At 38.5% G+C, this 20,889-nt stretch overlaps 1 protein-coding gene across 7 annotated transcripts in view; it reads right to left on the bottom strand.

Annotated features, from left to right (window-relative positions):
- MGAT4C (MGAT4 family member C) overlaps positions 1-20,889 on the bottom strand; it is a 687,109-nt gene that overhangs the window by 321,106 nt on the left and 345,114 nt on the right. For 6 of the 7 annotated variants that reach the window (XM_075124304.1, XM_048835659.2, XM_075124305.1 and 3 more), the window contains one exon: positions 17,376-17,458. The gene's annotated coding sequence lies outside the window, so the exon portion shown is untranslated. The remainder of the gene's footprint in view (positions 1-17,375; positions 17,459-20,889) is intronic. The other variant, XM_048835663.2, reaches the window with a different exon arrangement.

Here is a 20,889-nt window from a genome sequence, read left to right as displayed (position 1 = left end):
TGTAATGCAGGCACTTGTATTGTTTGGATTATTCCTGGTGGCATTTTGCATTGTTAAATAGTATGTTTCATGTCAGAAACACTGTTGCTAATTTTAGTAATCCAGATAGATATTTGCAATGCCTGTACTGTAAATTACTCCCTGGAGGAATGAACAATGATATCAGTGATGATGACAGATACGGTAAAACTATATATTTGAGTGTGCTGAAACCCAGTACATAGTATAGTGTTTGCATACAAATGAAGAGAATGATTCTTAATAATACTGTTTATTTTTTTATGCAGAACTCATAAGAGCAAACTGATTTTTAAATGTTATATCTTAAAGGAGGTTTCATTCATGCTTTGCAGTTAATTCTTTGACCTTTTTCTTCCAGGTTTGTATTTAATCATCTCTGTAAACTGTACAGTGTATGTAAGTGACTAAATACTAATGGTCAATAGAGAGGAGGGACATACATTTGGTATGCAAGGCTTCTACCAATGCATGCACAACCTAGATAGCCAAGAATGATATGACTTGCAATTTCAAAATATAAATATTGGAGGTTTTGTATACATCATGAGGCATTACTCCCTGAATATGTTCTTATCTGTATAAAAAGAATCTGCTACCTCAGTCTGATAATTACTTGCAGTGGTCACAAGTGAAAAAGTGTTTACTAAATGCACATTTCTGTCAGGTAGATAGAAAATAAACTCCATCAGTTTGGTAATTTGCAGAGACCCAGGGAAACTGCAATAATTGGATTTGTTTCCATTTGAAATTGATTTCCAGTCACTTGAGAAGCTCTGCTCTGAAAAGAACAGATAAGGTATTTTGAGATGACAGTATTATGAAACTGGGTACATTTCAAAACATTTTCTTGCCTTCATAACAGGCCCATCTTGAATGCCCATATAATCTGAAGCAGACAGCATCTTCCTCATCACAGGCTTTTTTCTGCCACCTAAGTGAGCTGAAATTCGTATCCTGCCATACATAAAAATTACAAGCATACATGTGATATATTCAGTTATGCAAGTGAAGGCTGTGCATATCCTTCAATTGGGCAGGTAAAGTAAAGAACTTTTCTAAAACACATTTCAGACTCTGTCTTTAAAAAGAAAATGGGATGGGGAATGGGCACATAACTTAAAGCTGAAGATTGAAAACTTTTTTTTAAAAAGTATATTAAGGGTCAAATTTTCAAGAGTGTTCAGCATTCACAATGGAGGCCAGACTTTCAAACCAACTCATTTCCCATTTAGCCACTTTGGCTGTTTCATTTAGGTGAAAACAATGGGAAATGTTCCATGATGAGCACTTGAAAATCTGGCCAATTCATTAAGTGCCTAAAGGGACCTGGTGGTTGCTGTGTTCTTTTGAAAAGCTGACCCTTACAATGAATAAAAGGACCCAGATGAGATCCAACCAATTTTAATTCCTCTGTGAATCCATTGCTCAGGCACAATACGGACCCCAGCCATGTACAAAGTACATTACTCTTGTTATCAATTATTATTATTTGCATTGTGCTGGTCACCTAGGATTGGGGCCCTATTGTGCTGGGTGCTATACAAAGTACAGAGGGACAGACAGGCCTAACCTGTACAAAAAGCAAGACCAAACCCTTGACCTGAACATATATCAATAAGTAGTCTGGTTACGAAGTAAGTGTGCAAAATAGATAAAACTGTCTTTTACTTTCATTAATATCTACAATGTAATTACTTACCTATGACACTATAACAGAAATAGTCAATGAATGCCAGCTACCAAAATCTGTACATAGATGAGTTGGGAAAAAAAGTTTGTACAAAAATGGCAGATTGTTCATGACCCTTGCACAAAAGTAAAATCCTACAGTTTCACACAGTCCTAAAGTTTTGTTTCAGAGTAGCAGCCATGTTAGTCTGTATTCGCAAAAAGAAAAGGAGTACTCGTGGCACCTTAGAGACTGTCAAGGTTCCTCCCCCACTCTGAACTCTAGGGTACAGATGTGGGGACCTGCATGAAAACCTCCTAAGCTTACTTTTACCAGCTTAGGTTAAAACTTCCCCAAGGTACAAATTAATTTTATCCTTTGTCCTTGGAATATCCACTGCCACCACCAAACTCTAACTGGGTTTACTGGGAAACGTAGTTTGGACATGTCTTATCCCCCAAAATCCTCCCAACCCTTGCACCCCACTTCCTGGGAAAGGTTTGGTAAAAAGCCTCACCAGCTTGCATAGGTGACCACAGACCCAAACCCTTGGATCTGAGAACAATGAAAAAGCATTCAGTTTTCTTACAAGAAGACTTTTAATAGAAATAGAAGTAGATAGAAGTAAAGGAATCCCCCCTGTAAAATCAGGATGGTAGATACCTTACAGGGTAATTAGATTCAAAACACAGAGAATCCCTCTAGGCAAAACCTTAACCTTACAAAAAAACCTTACAAAAAAGACACACAGACAGAAATAGTTATTCTATTCAGCACAATTCTTTTCTCAGCCATTTAAAGAAATCATAATCTAACACATACCTAGCTAGATTACTTACTAAAGTTCTAAGACTCCATTCCTGGTCTATCCCCAGCAAAAAGCAGCATATAGACAGACACACAGACCCTTTGTTTCTCTCCCTCCTCCCAGCTTTCGAAAGTATCTTGTCTCCTCATTGGTCATTTTCATCAGGTGCCAGCGAGGTTACCTTTAGCTTCTTAACCCTTTACAGGTGAGAGGATTTTTCCTCTGGCCAGGAGGGATTTTAAAGGGGTTTACCCTTCCCTTTATATTTATGACAGAGACTAACACATTTATTTGAGCATAAGCTTATGCTTAAGGTGCCACAAGTACTCCTTTTCTTTTTGCTAAAGTTTTGTACCACTCACTTCAAAGTGCACTCACATGCCTGACATTTCTTTGTCCTATGAGTAAATAAGGGAAATAATCTAACCATTACTCATGTGGTCTCACAGAAATTAGAGTCGGAGAGGACCTAACAGGTCACCAGGTCAATTCAATACAGGATTGTTCCCTCCAGTGTATTCTCAGGTGTTTTGACCAATCTAGTTTTACATAGGTTAAGTGATAGGGCTCATGAACTTTGTATCATGGGAATCTATTGCACACTTTACCCAACTTCACTGTTAATGCTTTTGCACAATATTCAGTGTACATTCGTCTCTTTTCCCACCTTAGAGATCATACATCAAGCACACAGAGGTGGTTATTATGGGAGGAACTGGTAGTGAAACCAGTACTTAAGGTAGCCTGACCCATTATAAGCCCTGACTCCATTTGCCAAACTTTAACAATTTAGGCTGAATATGAACATGCCATCTACCTCATGCTTCCTCGGGCATACGCTTTCTGATACAGTCTTTAATTACATAAATGAAAACTGTTTGTTCCACAGGATCAGTGCCTCATTCAGTACATTGGTTGAACAGTTAATGAGTCAGAGGGTTGTAAATTTGAGAAAGGATGTTCTCTGGGGTTTTTAAGGAGAGAAATTGTGAGCTGTTTAATCAAGATGGAGCAAATGATGGCAATGCTTGCAGAAATCAAAGATGATCAAAAGGAATTGTAAAAAGACTTAAAACTGGAGCTGGAGCTGTTTCACAAAATAATTTAAAACAAGACCTGGAGGCTTCACAAAAGGAACTAAAGAAGCATCTGGAGGATTCACAGAAAGGGATGAGGGTTGAGATGAAGGAAGAAGTCAAATCTCTGCTGGAGCAACTACAAAGTGTCCAAACAGGTTGGGAGGCCCAGCCGCAAAACTCCCAGGCTGGAACAGCAAGATAGATCAAAGAGGTGACCAACAACTTGACTGCTATAGACCAGAAGTTTTCCCATGCAATCGTGGAGACTATTAGTGGAGACATGACAAAATAGTCTGCCCCAGCTCAAGTGATGCAAAAGCTCACTATCTTTGAGGGGGAAAAATCCTTCCCAGGAGGCTTATTTGACTCAGCTAAACATTATAACTCAAACATATGACTGAGAAGAGTGACAGAAAGGGGGAATTCTAGCAGTCAACTTGGGTGGCCTAGTTCTGGCCTGGTGCTGAAGAAAGTACCTCCAGAAAAGAGATCGTTTCCAGACCTGGTACAAGCTCTTGATATGTGGTTTGGTTCTAGCTGTCAATCTGAGCTGGCCAGGACAGCTAAGAGAAAGAAGGAGTGGGAAAGGAGAAACTCCACTTGAACTGACAGAAGACCTGTGGAGACTTGTGTTTCTGGCATACCCAGATACTACCAGTGATGAGCTGCCAAAATCTTAACAATGGGTTCCCTCCTCACCCCACGAGGGGGTCGTTGTCCACCCCCGTCCCCTGGGACTCCTGCCCCATCCAACCCCCCAGCGTTCCTTGACGCCCCCCCCCATCCACCCCCCTCCCCGGTCCCCTGACTGCCCCCAGAACCAGGCAGGAGGGTCTCGTGGGCCACTGTAGTGGGTGCCCACCCCACCCCTAAGAGCCAGAGGCACCTGCCGGGGGGTGAGGTGGGGAGTCCCAGAGGTGCTTACCTGCGGCAGCTCCCAGAAAGCATCTGGCAGGTCCCTCTGGCTCCTAGGTGCGGTGGAGTGTAGCTGGGGGGGGAATAGGGGGAGTGGCTGCTCCCTCCACTGATCACATCAAAAGTGGTGCCTTAGGCGCCGACTCCCTGGGTGCACGGGCAAAATTTGGTGGGTGCAGAGCACCCACCAGCAGCTCCCCGCCCCGCGCCTGGCCCCAGCTCAGCTCACCTCCGCTCCTCCTCCTCCCCTGAATGCACCGCCCCGCTCTGCTTCTCTGCCCCCCCGGCTTCCCATGAATCAGCTGTTCGGCAGAAAGCCGGGGAGGGCTGAGAAGCAGGCCGCGGCTTCACACTCAGGTCGATGGTGGTGGAGGTGAGCTGGGGGGGGGAGCGGTTCCCCTGTGCCCCCCCCCCCCCCGGTTACCTGCTGTGACGCGGGCAGCCCTCCTCACGCCCCAGCTCACCTCCACCTCCCTGGGCCTGAGCCGTAAGCTGCGGCCTGCTTCTCAGCCCACCCCTGCTTCCTGTGTGAACAGCTGATTCGCGGGAAGCCTGGGATGGGGGGCGGAGAAGCAGAGTGGGGCGGCGCATTCAGGGGAGGAGGCGGAGGTGAGCTGGAGCTGGGGCCGGGGCCAGGGCCAGGGCGGGGAGGGGAGCTGCCGGTGGGTGCTCTGCACCCACCAAATATTCCCCTTGGATGCTCCAGGGCTGGAGCACTCATGGAGTCGGCGCCTAAGGTACCACTTTTGGCCGGTTAAATTTAGAATCCCTTTTAGAACCGGTTGTTCCGTGCAGAACAACCGGTTCTAAAAGGGCTTCTAAATTTAACAACTGGTTCTAGCGAACCGGTGGGAACTGGCTCCAGCTCACCACTGGATACTACCAAAGCCTTCCAGAATAGACTGGCAATAGATCAATTTATAGATGCATAGCTGGACTTGAACTTTCAGATCAAGATCATTGAAAAAAAGGCCAAAGACACACTGAGAAGCTATGGAATTTGCCACATTTTCTTGCAGCAGTTCACCAGAAGAGGAAGCAGATGCTAGTGAGGAAGATGGAAGTAGATTACAATGAGTCCTCTAAACACAGCTCTATGTCTAGTATGTATGATGAAAGATGAAATTCTAATCTGGTTCATGACTGTACTGAATAATTAAAACAAATGACAAATTTGGTTTGTAAACCAAGGGATATTGGCAGTAAATGTAAAAATTAAAGAAAACAGTTAAATGGTACTGTGACAAATGATGGTCACAAAAAGCATTGTTAATAACTTAAGACAGGCCAAACCAGACTGTCACAAGTGTCTAGTGACAGCCTCTCCCCCAGTTCAGGAAATGAGGGAACACCAAGCAGATGGGGCAAAGCCTGGTGGAGGTGCAAGGATCAGTTCCATCATTTTTGTTTCGATCTTAACAATTGCATAACAATAATGGGAGTCTGGCTACTGAGTGCATAATAGGCTCTGTAAGGTGGATAGGGATAGTTGACACAAGGTCAAACATATTAGACCAGAGAGACTAAAAACCCTAGGGAACAGGGGATCTAAAACTGAACCACCTAAATGGTCTCAAATGGAGACAGTGATTGGGGAAAGGTGACCTATCTGAAAACTGGACCACTGAAATTCAAGCAATAAGGTGTCTTACAAATTCAGTCTGTTGAAATTTCTTTGAAATTTCTTTTAAGTGGTTTTAGGCAATTGGTTTTCAGTGAATTAATTGTCCTGCCCTCGGGGCAGAAACCATTATAACAGTTACATGCAGTGGTAACTTTCCAGCACGCGAAAGATGGGGAGTGGTTGAAATCTGTTTTGACACCCAAGGTTTTGAGGGAATCTTAGCTGCTAAAGCTCTTTTGATCAGACAAACAGCAAATAGTAAAAAAAAATTGCGAACTGTGATGCTTGTGTCAAAGAAGGGCACCCCCTAACACTGGGAGAGCCCCTTTGCAGAAGCATCTTGTGGGGCCATCAATGGAACACTTTGCCGTTACGTTCTTGAGAGACAGGCTGGCAGGGTAGTCAATACCTGCTAGTAGCCGTGAACTACTTCATGTAATAGCCTGAGCTGACCCAGTAAGAAATCAAGAAGCAGTGACAGTAGCAGGGGTCTTAGTAAACATTTTTTTCACCAGATTTGGTGTCCCAGGTGAGTTACAAACAGATCAAGGGAGAAACTTTGAATTCAAAATGTTTCAACACGCTTGTGAGATTCTAGGCATCCACAAAACTAGCACCACCCAGAAAACCCAGGCGGGATGGTGGAAAGGTTCAGTAGGATTTGGGGCTTTTGCTGGCTATCATTGTACAAACAACAAAGAGACTGGAATCAGCATATTCCATTCCTTTTGATGATTTATAGAACAGCAGTCAATGGCAGTACAAAGTGTACCCCAGCACTCTTCAGGTCTGGGCATGAGCTACAGACCGCAAGCAAACCTATTGTTTGGAGTTCCTGAACAGGAACAAAGGATTTGAACCATTTGGACTATGTATAAAGCCTATAATCCAAAACTGAAAGTTCACACTATTGCTAGAGAAAATTTAAGGATAGCTTCTGATAAAATGAAAAAGCTATTTCATAGAAGGTCATATATGGAAACTTTTAAAAGACGGAACCTGGTCTGGTTACACCATCCAAAAAGAAAGAAGGATAAGAGCCCTAAATTAGATAAATCTTGGGAGGGAACCCACACAGTACTGACCCAAATAAATTAAATGGTGTACAGCATACAGTTGGTCCCAGGACTAAACCCACAGTTATTTACAAGGACCATTTGGGAAGATATTAGAGAGACAGAATTTCAGCTTGACTACTCCCTGAAACTGAGAAGGTAGCTCTGGAATTTGAGGCTGAAAAAGTAGTTACAAAGGTGAATTCCCCATTAGAATAAAATGGGCAGAGTCTGCCTCCACTAGCAAATTCCACAGAAACGATAGGTGTTCCTCAAGAGCTGAGTGAAATGAAAATCAGGAAGACGATAGCCCCAATGACACTTTGGTAGGAATAAAATTCTTTTGGGTGGTGATGTGAAACAGAGTTTGACAGAAAGGCACTGTACATATGTGAACAGTTAAACTTGTATAATTTTTAATTTGTTTGGGATGAGTTATTGCGTCTCATTGGGTTAATGAGCAAAGCTGAGTTAGAGGATGTTAAGAGCTGGTGAAACCTAGTTATGGGTTGAGTTAAAACTCCATTGAAGTTCATAGTTATGAATTTACCCTTCAGTTAACATAAGTGTAAGCATAAACCCCCACCGAAGACAAAAGGAGATATGAACCTGCACAGGAGCTTTTGCTGAGTATTTTTTTGGGTAGGTGTGTGTGTGGGGAGGGAGGTAGAACAGACACACAAAAAAAATAAAAATAAAAGGAAGAGAGAGAGAGAGAGAGAGCAATTGAAAGTATGGTGGCTGACCCTGGATGAAACCTGGGAAGAGTTCTGGGGCTGTTTTTGGATAAGGTGCAGACTGAAAAGAATGTTCTTGATACTGAGAGCAAAAGAAGCTGTTTTCTGCTACTGGATTCCTTCTGCATTCAAACAAGACTTTGTACATTCTTTGTAAATAAACAAAACTGCATCAAAGAAACACCTATAGCCAATTTCTCCCCCTCTCTGGAACAGCCACTAGACATCAATTTTTTGGCTTCATGCTCAGATCAAAAGGGGTAAGAATAATAACAGCAGTTACCAGTATATAATTGCCATTCTAATATTTTTTTCTTTCCAATCCTAATGTTACTTTATCTATAATAGCTGTGCTGAAAGTTGGACAAACATGTTCCCCTGTTCCCTGTACCTCTGGTATGATCATGATAATAGCTTGCTTTTGCTTTCAGAACTTCTAATGATGGACTTAACTTTAGGATTTTTTCTCCTATGTGGCAATATATTGTAACTTCTAGGATTCATACAAGGTTCATGCGCTTGGCAACATTCAGGGCACACCCAGAGTGTTGTATAGGAGCTGTGCACGCACAGCTCTTCTCAAGGGCATGAACCTTGGAATCTCGCCCAGATGACATGAACTGTGGGAAGCCTCCCAGGACTGGGCTCAAGGCCCGAGAGCAAGGAATGCGGTAGATAGAAACTGGAAAATAAGAATGTTAAACAAAGCCAGTGTATTCCTTTTATCTGTTGGAGAATGTAATGCGCGAGGGGAGAGAAAGAATAAAGGGGAAGGTGAAAAGCTGACAGGCAGAAGTCAGTTGGCAGACCAGCTCGCTTGCTTGCTAAAAGCTCTGTGCTGTCTTGTATTTGAACCGCCACAGTAACTGACGATAGATATCCTGTGAATATCTACATTCTCTAAGCCATTCAACTATTCCAACCTTGGTATAAAACTGAGTAGAACAGGATACCTAATTTTCTTTTAGCTTAAGGGTTGAATCATGGTTTGATCATTGTGAATTACATGGTGAAGTCTTCCAATGTGAACATGTCACAAAATGCAAAAATCCTTCAAAATATTTTTGCTTGAAAATTTTTTACCTATAAAAAAGTAATTATTCAAAATTCAATATCTTAATTTTTGATGACTACAGTGCATAGTAATAAGTGGATGAATCAGGCTTGGACAGTTTCAAATTGATGTCAATCTATTCTGAATTGTGAATTATGCCACAAAAATAAACAGTAATCCAGAATTTGTCCATATTTAGAATATATTATACATGCCTATTTTATCTTTTTTATTTACTAGTGCTTGGATGATATGAAATTCAAACTGTTTCAAAGATTTATAATGTCAGTGTAGAATATTGGTATGACAAAACAGTTGGAATTTCTTTTGAACTTGGGAAGAAGAATCTGTTTTTCCTCTTCAGTAGCTCAGCTCTCAACTGTTCTGAGCTGTGTGACTGTCATTGCCTGGAGTGTACACAGAAGTTCAGCTTTGCTAATATTCCCACTTACTCTGCTAGAAAGAAATAATTTAGCATATCATGGAGCTATCTGGGAAGAAAGATAGTGGAGCAAATCCTGGCTCCAATGAAATCAATAGCAAAATGCTCAGTGACTTCAACACAGGAAAGATTTCATCCACAGGCTTAAGGGTGACAGTGGTCAAGCAGATGCTAATGTGGCTAAAATGGCAAAAACTTTATGAAGGAAACCCCTCCATAGCCAAAAATGCAAGATGCTTCCCCATGAATAAATCCTGTTTCAGTCCCTAGCTCTCTCCACCTTCAAACTTGCCCAATTTTACCTGAATGTTCAATAGCCCTCCCCGTAATTGCACGTAATCAAATGACCTGGAAGTCCATACGCCACATGACATTTCAGGGTAAAATATTTCTGCAGTGGTAACTGTATATTTTCATGTAGCTTTCCCTTTATGGGACAATCCAATTTTAGGGGGGGAAAACCTTACTTTTTTTTAGATCAGTAGTTCCTGCATTTTCATACGGTTACCCTGCATTCAGTTATGTGTCCCCCTCAGATGAGGCCCAGAATCACATGTTCCAGTCCCTGTGGTGCTTTAAAGAGGCATTGTACAATCATGTGCAATGGTTTATGGGGAGTAGATGGCATCTGAGAGCCAGCTGAAGGCACTTCCGTAGGAGACATAACAATATTTGCAGCCACTAATGGTAGTGCTTTAAAACTGAGCAATGAACTACAAAAACATAACACGCTCTTACAGAAAACTTAATTAATATGCACAAAATGATGAAAGCTCTACAAAAAAGCCTTTTCACTCATCTAAATGAATAGATAGAAGATGAAAATTATTTAGCATATACGGTATTTTAATCAATTGCTTTTCACAGAACCTCTGCGTCAAATTTCTTTATCTATAGAATTTATAGAGCAAATAGCCTTTTAGTGACTGAGATCTGATTAAAAATGTTATTTTCTTCTGAGCTCTTTGATATAGTGAGGCATTGGGTTAGTTGAAAGATAATGTGCAATAGATTACATCTTTCTGAATTTGAAAAATGAGAGGGACAACTGTGGCTTTTCCAAAGCACTGCTCTAAACTGTTACATGAGTCAAAACATCTTCCATTTTCCATCCTCCTTCCAGTATTTTTTTTCTGGTTGCAAATAGAGATAACAAAAGCAAATCTGTACTCCTACTTAACACTGCACTCTCTCAGCAATGTTCCATTGAATTTTGTTTTAATCTGTATTTTGGAAAAGACAGCAGCTTCAAAATCTTTCTGTGCAGCTCCTGTTTGCCCTAGTTGTGCTTCATACAATATGTGATCAGCTCCTGGTCCAAAGTATGCATTTCTGGAAGTTAATGGTCTCAGGACTCTAAATGAGGATCCCCTTTTTTGGACTGTACATAAAAGACGAGGAAGCGTTTACTCTCATTTATAATGACTCTGTAGCACTGAGCAGTCACCATGTTTCATCTATCACTTCGATATGGTATTATTATGGTATGCCATAATTCTGGAATTTTTTTTTGCTTGAAAATCTCTAATATAGTGAACAGATATAATATCAGAATTACTATAACCCCTATTAAAATTTAATATTTACCAAAACCTAACCTAACCTTAATTTTAGAATAGAGCATAATTATGTTAGTTCAGATGCAGCTACATGGTAACTCTCACTAAATTCTTCATTTTAAAGGTAATTGCTGGACCACTATTGTCTAAAAGAAGGACTGAGTTGTGACATTTGCATGTTGTTTGCTTGTACCTCCAGCATACGCTGTAGCCCTCTTAGCTTAGGTCTTATTTCTTAGCATTAAAGGTTGCTGATTAATAATCAAACTCTATTTGCTGTATCATATTTTCAGTGACTGTTTCCAATATGTATACTCAGACAGCTTGTTGTGAGTGTTGCACTGTGGTATTTGCATTAAGAATATCTAGTAGTTAATAATCAATGAGCTCCTGGAAAGGCATTTCCCCCCATTTTAACCCTGGGCTGGACTCACATGTTCACTAACAGCTTCAGGCAGCTCATGAACAAAATGATGAAACGAGTTGCTGTTCGAGACTGAATACTCCACTTTCAGTCAAGCATAAGGGCAATTTTTCAAAGATGGTCTTAAAAAAATGCACCTGAAAAGCCTGTTTTCACATTTATCAGTTGGCCTTTACACACTCAATTTGATCACTGTGTTTGTAATGACTTGGTAGGAATGCACAAATGCCATGAGGTACATGCACAATTATGCAGGGCCATTTTTTTGAGGCTACATTAGAAAACGTATCATAACGTGTGAGATGACGGCCTGTGTTTAAATCGTTTTTTGACATTTAATTTAACACAGACAGAACTCTGAGCACACACAGATCTTGATCATGGGCTCAAGGGGCGGGAAAAACGGCTTCAGGCCACATTTCTCCCATGCCTCACATGCCAGGAACTAGTTCCATCTTCAGCATCAGTTAGAGAAGTCTTGGGCAGGCTACTCTAAGCAAGTTACTCTAAGCTAGTTACAGCCAAGGGAGCCATTCCAGTAACTGGGTACTCCAGCCCACACCCTATTTTTCCATTCCCTCTATGCCCCAGTTACTCCTGGCTACAAGTGGTGCTCACAGCATTATAGCAGCTCTATGCTTGTGTTTTCTCCATGCTGGAATCATTCTTCACCAGCCAGTTAGCTAGCATCATGGCTGCACTGTATCACAAAAGGAAAGCAGGGCTTAGAATGTGGCCCTGAATTTCGTATATTTATATTGGTCTGGAGATTAATGTGACAATAGCTTTTAAGTTTTAAAGCCTCGATCCTGCGAAGTGCTGAAAAGCAAGACTCTGATCCAGCAAAACACTTTACCTTTTATTTCATGAACATGGAACTGACACAATGTACCTTCTGATTCCATAAATAAAGCAGCTAATTGGAGAATCACCAGTATTTCAGCACTAGAGTTAGCTTTTTCTGGAATTGTAATGAATTACTGTGTTGAACGAATATGGTGATATTCCTTCCAGTGGTAAATACATAACATTATCAAAGAACCCAACTCTTTCTGGAGATAACAACATCACCTCCAACCTTTGACTATGTCAACGTTTTTTTTTTAAAATAAAAGCTGAGTCACTTATAGCTGAAGTCTTCAGTTTTACAATAACAATAAACATATATAATCACCCAGAAGTGTTTGGAAACTCAGCTACTACACCCAAACCTCTAAAAACAATGAAAAATTTCAAACCAGAAAGTACATTCTTAAAATTTTGAACAAATAAACAGACCCTGCCGTTTCCACATCTCAAGGAATATCAGAATTTTAATGCAAAAAATAGCAAGTAGGAAAAGGAGATATTTTGGAAAATTTAGAATGGTGGTAAACTACTCAATCCCAAACACTGGCCACAGTTCCAGAATACCCATGTGCTTCTTCTACAAATATTAGCTAGAACTATTATAATAATACATATTGACGATTGTTGCTTCTAGCCTTCAGAGTTTACATATCCCCTGAGATGAATGGGGTGTGGAATTTCACACCTGAAACTACTGTTTCTGTCTGCTGAATCAGGAAAACAGCATTGTATTATTCACTTGAAGGAGGCTGTTTTCACTACCATGAATGCTAAAATGAGGTTTGGTTTTGTTCAGCACAAGCTGATTTGGCCACATACGGGTAGGAGGAGGGTGGCAGAGTGGGGATGGTAAGAGGTTGTTCTGAATGATGTGAGGAGGGAATGGATTTAACATTCTGCAGTCCACCACAACAAAGGCCTGATTACTTGCCTACCTCTGGCACAATAATGAGATTCCTCCTAAAGAGTCCATGGTAACTGAGCAGATACACTTGTTAGGGCAGGGCTTCATGAGTAGAACTAGGTTGTGGCTAGAGTCTTTACAACATGTAAGGCTTTACAGACTGTCATTGGAAAGGATACAGGACAGACATAGTACAATCATGGCTGCTTAAATCAGTGGGCAAATATGCTTCTGAATTCTGAACAAGCCATAAATTGTTTCAGAGTAGCAGCCGTGTTAGTCTGTATTCACAAAAAGAAAAGGAGTACTTGTGGCACTTTGTGCATCCGATGAAGTGAGCTGTAGCTCACGAAAGCTTATGCTCAAATAAATTTGTTAGTCTCTAAAGTGCCACAAGTCCTCCTTTTCTTTTTCCATAAATAGTTGTAACCCCGGTTCTATAAATCCTGATAAAAGGAAATTATAATACATTACCTACAAAATTGTATGTTCACCAGAACATGTTGCTTTTGCAAGACCATTATGGGTGAAGAAAGGATAAAGCTTGTCCAAATTGCAAAACATTCTTATACCCAATGCCTGACATGTGGCTTTCCATGGAAAGGCTTGGTCAAAAGTGATACCAAGGTTCTTAAACGTGATGCTGCTGAATGAGTTCCCTCAATAGGTAGCAATATGAAGGGGGAAAGGATGCTCACAACTATGACCTCTACCAGCTACATCTCTATCTACCCAGAGCTGAGGAGAACTTAGCTCTGACTTTGCAAATTGTTTAGTTTGGGAATTCCATTTGCTCATTCCTTTCTTGCTATGGCAGTAGATTTATAGTCTATCTTTTCCACATCTTATTAAATTATTTGCCAAAAGACTAAAATATCAAACTGATAATGAATAATTATATTCTGTTATAAGTACAGCACTGAACTTCTTTGACCTTTTAAATATTCTATATTTATAGTATTTTAATTGGCTGGCCATTCCATCTCTTCACATTTAACTGAAGTTGTAAATGTAAGAGAATGGCAGTGAGTAACCAGTAACATTATGAAATACTGAAAAGGCTTTTCAGCATGCAAGATATGTACTCATTCCCATTTTCAGGCACTGAAATCCAGTAAGACAAAAACATTCCACAAAGAAGAAAACTGAAAGTGTTTTTTAAACATTTAATTACAGGAGAGAGTATCAGAGATTTGTGCTACATTCAGTAGGAGTTTTAAATTTAAACCATCAGTTCCCTTTTCTTTAAAAAAAATCAAACAAAAACTTGCAAATGAAACAAAAATAGAACAATGACAAAACAGGATGTTGCCAGTTTTGTTGATTTTTACTTTGGTTTAAATTGCTCTTCATTTTGTTTTGTTTTGATTTTTTTTTTTTTAAAAAGGGGACTGGAGGTTTAAAATGCCTACTGAATGAAGCATTTTCCTTCACTATGAATCCATTTGAAATGGATTTGCTTTCATAGAATCATACGACTGGAAGGGACCTTGAGAAGTCTCCTAATCCAGTCCCCTGCACTCAAGGCAGGACTTTGATTGTGTTTGTACCCATTTCTGTCTTGCTTTCCACAAATTTTCAAATGAACAAGTTTTCTTGGATGGGGATGTTCACAAAAATGAATTTAAATTAAGTACTCAAGAATATGTATGGCTTTTAATTCACTTTACATAAGCATGACCACCAGAAACTTGATTCTAATGTATGTTTCTTCAATAAGGGAACAGAAAAATACCATATGACTTAGGTAACTCATTTTATGAGTTGACTTTCAAATTCTGAATATTAATTTCTTCAGTACAAAGTACAGATTTATTGTTGGTTACCAACTGAATCCAAATGCATGAAATACAGTAAATTACACTGCAAATTTGAGTGGATTTCCCACTGGATATTTTACTTTCTTCAAAGGAAAGGTCTATTGGATTTTCTTTTGTGTTATTTTCTGTTCAGTAGTTAAACCTCTTAGGTTCTAACTAAAGAGAATGTAATTTGGAGGAATATACATATTTCAGGAAGTGTTACCTTTCCAATTAAATGTTGTGAAATGTACAAACTGTATTTGGCAACACAGTTTATGAGACAGTCTAACAAGGTTAGAGGTCACTGTCTAATTTACAGATTAGAATATGTGATGATTCATTTAAATACTGTGAGTTCTGCAAGACTGATCCAATAGGTTGTTTTGTGATACACTTATATACATTAATATCATAAAAAAGACAATTGCTTTATACTGAATGTCAAAAATATTCCTGCCAAAGAAAAAAAGAACCAAAGGAATGATTTTCAGTAAGTGGAGTGTTAAATCCCCCTTTTAGTTTATATTTAACTTTTTCTGTGCTAGTGTAAGAAATTAACAAATTTGCTTTGCCCTGCATCTCAGTAAATAATGCTCACTTCTCAATAAAAAAACAAGCATTGTACTACAAATTTCTTTTTCAACAAAGATTCGTGTCATTGCAAACTACCAACATGAAAGAAACGTCACTCTTATTGCTTTCATTTACCAACCACTTTGCCATTTTTTGGTTAATTTTGCATAGTTTACAAACTGAGAAGCAACAGCAAAGACAAATAGCTTGAAGTTTCACATTTCTACCCCTTCTTAGCAATACCAAACACTGAAAAAAATTATGTTACACAAATAGTAGGAGTACTCGAACAGTAAATACATTCTTTACCCACTCCAAACACAGGAATGTTATGAGTTTCAACTGTCTTCTTGCAAACTGTGTAGAATACTCAAAACAGACTTTCTGAAATGAACATCTCTTAAAATGCAGAAGGAAACACTTTCAGCAAGAGGGATTCAGGGAGATTTTAGGCTGGCCTCCAGTTTGATATTTTAAAAAGAGCCTAAGTCTCATTTCTTTCGTTTGACTTAGCTAAAAAGATGCATGAAAGAATATTTATCAAAATTGAACAAAGAAAATAAAATGGGAAGCTTGCTTCCATTTGACGGGAAGTGTAATCTATCTTTACTGCACAATTACCACAACAATGGGTATCACTAAAGGTGATTAATTTTCTTTGTCAATCCAAACATACCAATATTCAGCAGCCGCTCATTTTGCTCTGTAAAACATACATAAATGCAGTGCAGCTGAAAAGGTTCTTAATGGCTATCTACGTTATATTAAAATGTTATCAGCTTTTCCAGTAAAAAGCCTGTGTAAAATCTCTAATTAGATAGAAAATTCAGCTGCCAAGATCTCAACAGACACAGCCTGTATGAATCAAGTATTCTTCATCCAGGAGCATGGTTCTGTCGACCCCTGAATGTGACCTGCTCCCAGTGGAAAGCAATTTAATGCTCCACTGCACATAGAACAGTATATATGAATACAAAAAAACCCCAGATAAATTAGTGACAGGTACATCTGAATAGGACTGCTTCTAAGCCGCTTATCTGCAGCCAGGCAAGCTTGTTTCACCTCAGTTTAAAAGATAAAGGCACATGGCAGGCTGCCTCTGCAAGTTCTCATCAAGCGAACAGCCTCCATTGCCCATTAGTGGAAAAGTCTTCCTATTATTTAAGGAAATGTGACAGCAATGAAGGCGAAGTGAAAACTATCTGCTGGAAGGAAATTCATCAGCACATTACTAAGCTTTTCGCCTTCTACAACTCTCATAGCCTCTTTCTCTCTACCCACTTTTATATCTGACAGTTCAGATGCCCTAGGATTGTAGCCATGACAAAGTTCAAGAACATAACAGCAGGGCTATAAAATGAGGCTGGTACATGGGGAAAAGCTGCCAAATATTAGCAAGTATAGTGAAAGCTAGACAATGAAATGAAAGTCAGCATTTCTACAATTTTATCTCAGCAGTTGCTGCAGATTTAGAGATAATATTTGAATTTTAAGGAATAAGTAGAACTTTTTTAGACAGAACTTAACATAACTAACAGATGCTTTAACAGAAAGAGTGAAAATAGTAGAAAATTTCATTTTTTTCATATGAGGAAACATTGAAAATACACATATCACATATGCATCACGTGATCCACAAACGCAGAATGTGAAATATTTCAATCAGGCACACTGTATGCTCCAGATCCAAGTGTGTATTTTGCTAAGAGTTGAATCAGTTTGATATGAGGGATGATTAAAGATGAGTCAAACATAACAGACAATGCACTGCCTCCTTGCTTAGGTGATACACACTCTAGCAACCAGACTGGTATAATTTTGCTCAATAAACACTGACAAGAAAAAGCAAAATTGAATTACCTTTCACTCCTCCCAATGGCAATCCTGCCACATCAAAGTTAGGGTTGGTCATCTGATTAGAAAGTTCAATGTGTGGTGGTCTGCTAAACCAAAACAGACAAAGGAAGGATTTTATCTTCCAATACTGTCAGACTCTTAATTTTCATGCATATAAGTATACAGTCAAAAACAACTAAAAGAATAAAATAGCAATAATGAGCCCTTGCAAGGATATTTCAAATTTAGATCATCTGCTTTTCTTTGCATATCTATTTATCAGCATATAGACATACAGTCCAAAAAAAATATTGTAAAACAAAAACTCCCATTAACATTTCTAGGGGTAAACATCAATGTTTTATATAGATATAGTTTGGGTGTGGGTTTTTATCAACACACAACAATAAAGTACCTCCATATTTTATGATAGACCAAGGGGTAAAAAGTCAGCTTTCTGTTTCTTAAAGCGTTTGCACATAATTAATTTGTGCATCTAATCCCTACCCTTTTGTCTGTAATCTAGATTCTACATGATATGTTGTCTGTTTTAAGTATAATTCTTTGGGGACAGGTATCTATCTTATTATACGTCTGACAAACATCTAGCACATTTTTAGGTATTATAAAAATAAAATAACAACCCAAATTCATATGGTTTAAACATAAGATAGACTTTTAAAGTGGGAAATTAAAGGAAAAAGAACACTAATCTGAGTATATACAATATTACTATAACGATTTAAATTATACTTAGACTTGGCAGAATTCTTTTTTTTTATCATTTCAACAGATAATGTTTATTTTTAAATATTTTTCTATTTGTATCTATTTAAATTTTTGAAGTCGCGCAAAATTATGGGGTTTATGCTTTTTTATCAATTTCAGTTTTCACAGTTGTGGGCAATTATTGGGGGGTTAGACAACAGAGCAGGTCAGAAAATTATTCAATGACAATAGACATTGATTTCAAAAAGTTAAAGTTTTGTGACCTTTAATACACAAATTGTCATTATCATATATCAAAATATACAAAGTAAATGTCTTTAAATCAAACTTTAATAAATTCTCAAGCAGCATCTTCTTACTTTGCCTGTCATAAATTTCTGTTATTCATCAATGGAATTTTTTTTCTACAATCAAGTTGTGAGTGTTCAGTGAAATCGACTTTACTGACATTTACCAATAAAAATCTAATCCTTCAAAGCCTAATTACATTTATTTCCAAAAACTACTATTTGATTGGTTGGAGAGAGAAATTGACAATAATGGGGTAAAGTTTTTGTCTCAAAAATGATCAGCAAATATTTATGTACATTATATATACATTGCCTTTATGCAATCATAGCTATTTTATACACATACATACATCCTTATTTTACCTCTTTTCCTGAACATAGCACTAAAAGGGTAGTATATAAAATCCATATTACTGACAAAATACTTTAAAATTATTGAAGTTTGATTAGGGTATGAATAGCCCTTATTACCAGCAATAATTAAGATAATGCTAAACACCCAACAGAGGAACACAACTTATACAGGCATTTGTTAGTTCTGTAAAAGTAATGATGATCTTTCAATTGCCACTATTTTGTAGTTTAGATTGGTTCTAAACTCTACCATCCTACATTAATGACATTGTTAGTATCTAAACAGAACCTGCAGATTTCTGATTTCCTTTTGTCATGGGAAATCTAAAGGGTTGTTTATGAAAAGAAACTTGAATAAAACAATACTGGAATGTACATTGAGATGCTACTTAGAAGTGTGCTCCAAACACTATAAGAACCATTATTTTTAACTACTTCGTGCATTTTTATACTCCAGAACTACAAATTCTACCACCACCAAACTGAAGGTTGAGGTGATTTACCCATCCTCTGATGGAGTTTATCCCTTCTGTAGGTACTGCTAAATCATCCCTACCAGAGAAGCTTTATCCCTGACACTCAGAAAAGTGTTCCTGAAGCACGAACAGTCTATTTTGGGAACACACTAGATTGTATTTGGTGACAGATGTAAAAAAAAACAACAACACAGAAGAAAATGTACTCCCAAAAGTCTTTACACACTGCACTCTGTACTAAACTGTAGGCACTGGATACAGTGCTATAAAATACTCAGAATATTTAGCAGGGACAGAAGTAGGAACATTTCCTGCGAAGAGAACTTAAGAATTTGTTTGTTTAGTTCCTTCGTTATAGTTATGATTAAACTGATTTTGTCTGAATGAGCAACAGATTGTCCAGACTCTCATTCTTCTTCTCTTCAAGCATAAACATTCCATAGGGGTTTTCACAGCATAAAGGGAACTCTAATTTATTTCTGTTTATAAAGTGCCCATCTGATGTTCTTGAGCACTATATAAAAAGAATTGAGAACAGTATAATATGAGTAGTCCAAAACCTACAAACACCACCACATGAAATATAGATATTGCTAAAAAAAAAAAAAAAACCCTGCAAAATTCAGTGTAAAATCACTGTAAAAACAGCATGGTAGTAGCTGCTTCAAGTAGAAGATAGATGTAGCAGACTTAAAACGTTAAGTCAAGGTGGCAAATAGTTTGAGAATCATTAAGAACACTTTTATTAGTTAAAGATAAATTAGGACATAGATTCATACTTTAAATTATTTAAAAATACTCAGATGATGAAATGACAAATTAATACACTACTACCAAACCACAATGCGTAACATCATACAGTATATCAAGTACTGGTCTCAACAGTACTTCCTGATAAGTCAATTGTTATTAATTATTAAATATTTGTAATAAGTTAAAATGTTTTAACAAAGATAAAGCTATCCTTTTCCCCCTGTGCTAATGAGCTGGCACTATGCAGTATTCAGAGTAATATCTATCAATTTGGTATCTTGAGATACAGCAATTAGCAGCTGTGAAAAAGTGATACACATCTATTGCCGTTGCACCATGACAATCCTTTTGCTGAGAAGCAGCACACACACCAAAAGAGAGATGTAACTGTGACTGTGGGCTGAAAAGTCAACTTCTCAATTTACTGGTTCAACAATCATGCAGCTGATTTATGGCAACAAGACTCCTAGTTTCACTGTAGACCATAATAAGGAGGCATGAGGTGAATGCAGAAAAAAGTCAACTAGTCCTTTTTCAGTTTAGTCCAATGTGCTGATGAGACTAACTCAGGTTAGAATGCTATAAACTAGTCTCAAAATGAATTTATCAGTCATGATATCATTGCCACCTGGATCCTGAAAGGCTCTGAGTGGTATCCCTTCAAGTTTCTGGGAGAAGAAGTTTCTCAAAGTCTCTTTTATTTGGGCCCACTATGAGTAAACATGGTTTTGTCAAATATGTTATAAAAAATAGCTAAAGATTTAGATATCTAAATCTCTTTTGGTAAATGACACACACGGTAACATTTAAAAGCTAAGCCTGGCAGTTAGATAAGAGGTTCTGTAGGAAGAGAGTGGCTAAGAAATATATACTTTCTGGATTATTCTGTGCACACGGACAGGTATGTAAAAGGCTCCCAGACAGTAAAGGCTGGCA

The sequence above is a fragment of the Caretta caretta genome, chromosome 1, assembly GCF_965140235.1.
Source record: "Caretta caretta isolate rCarCar2 chromosome 1, rCarCar1.hap1, whole genome shotgun sequence".
Lineage (NCBI taxonomy): Eukaryota > Metazoa > Chordata > Testudines > Cheloniidae > Caretta > Caretta caretta.
This window is presented reverse-complemented; position numbering and strand designations above follow the sequence as displayed.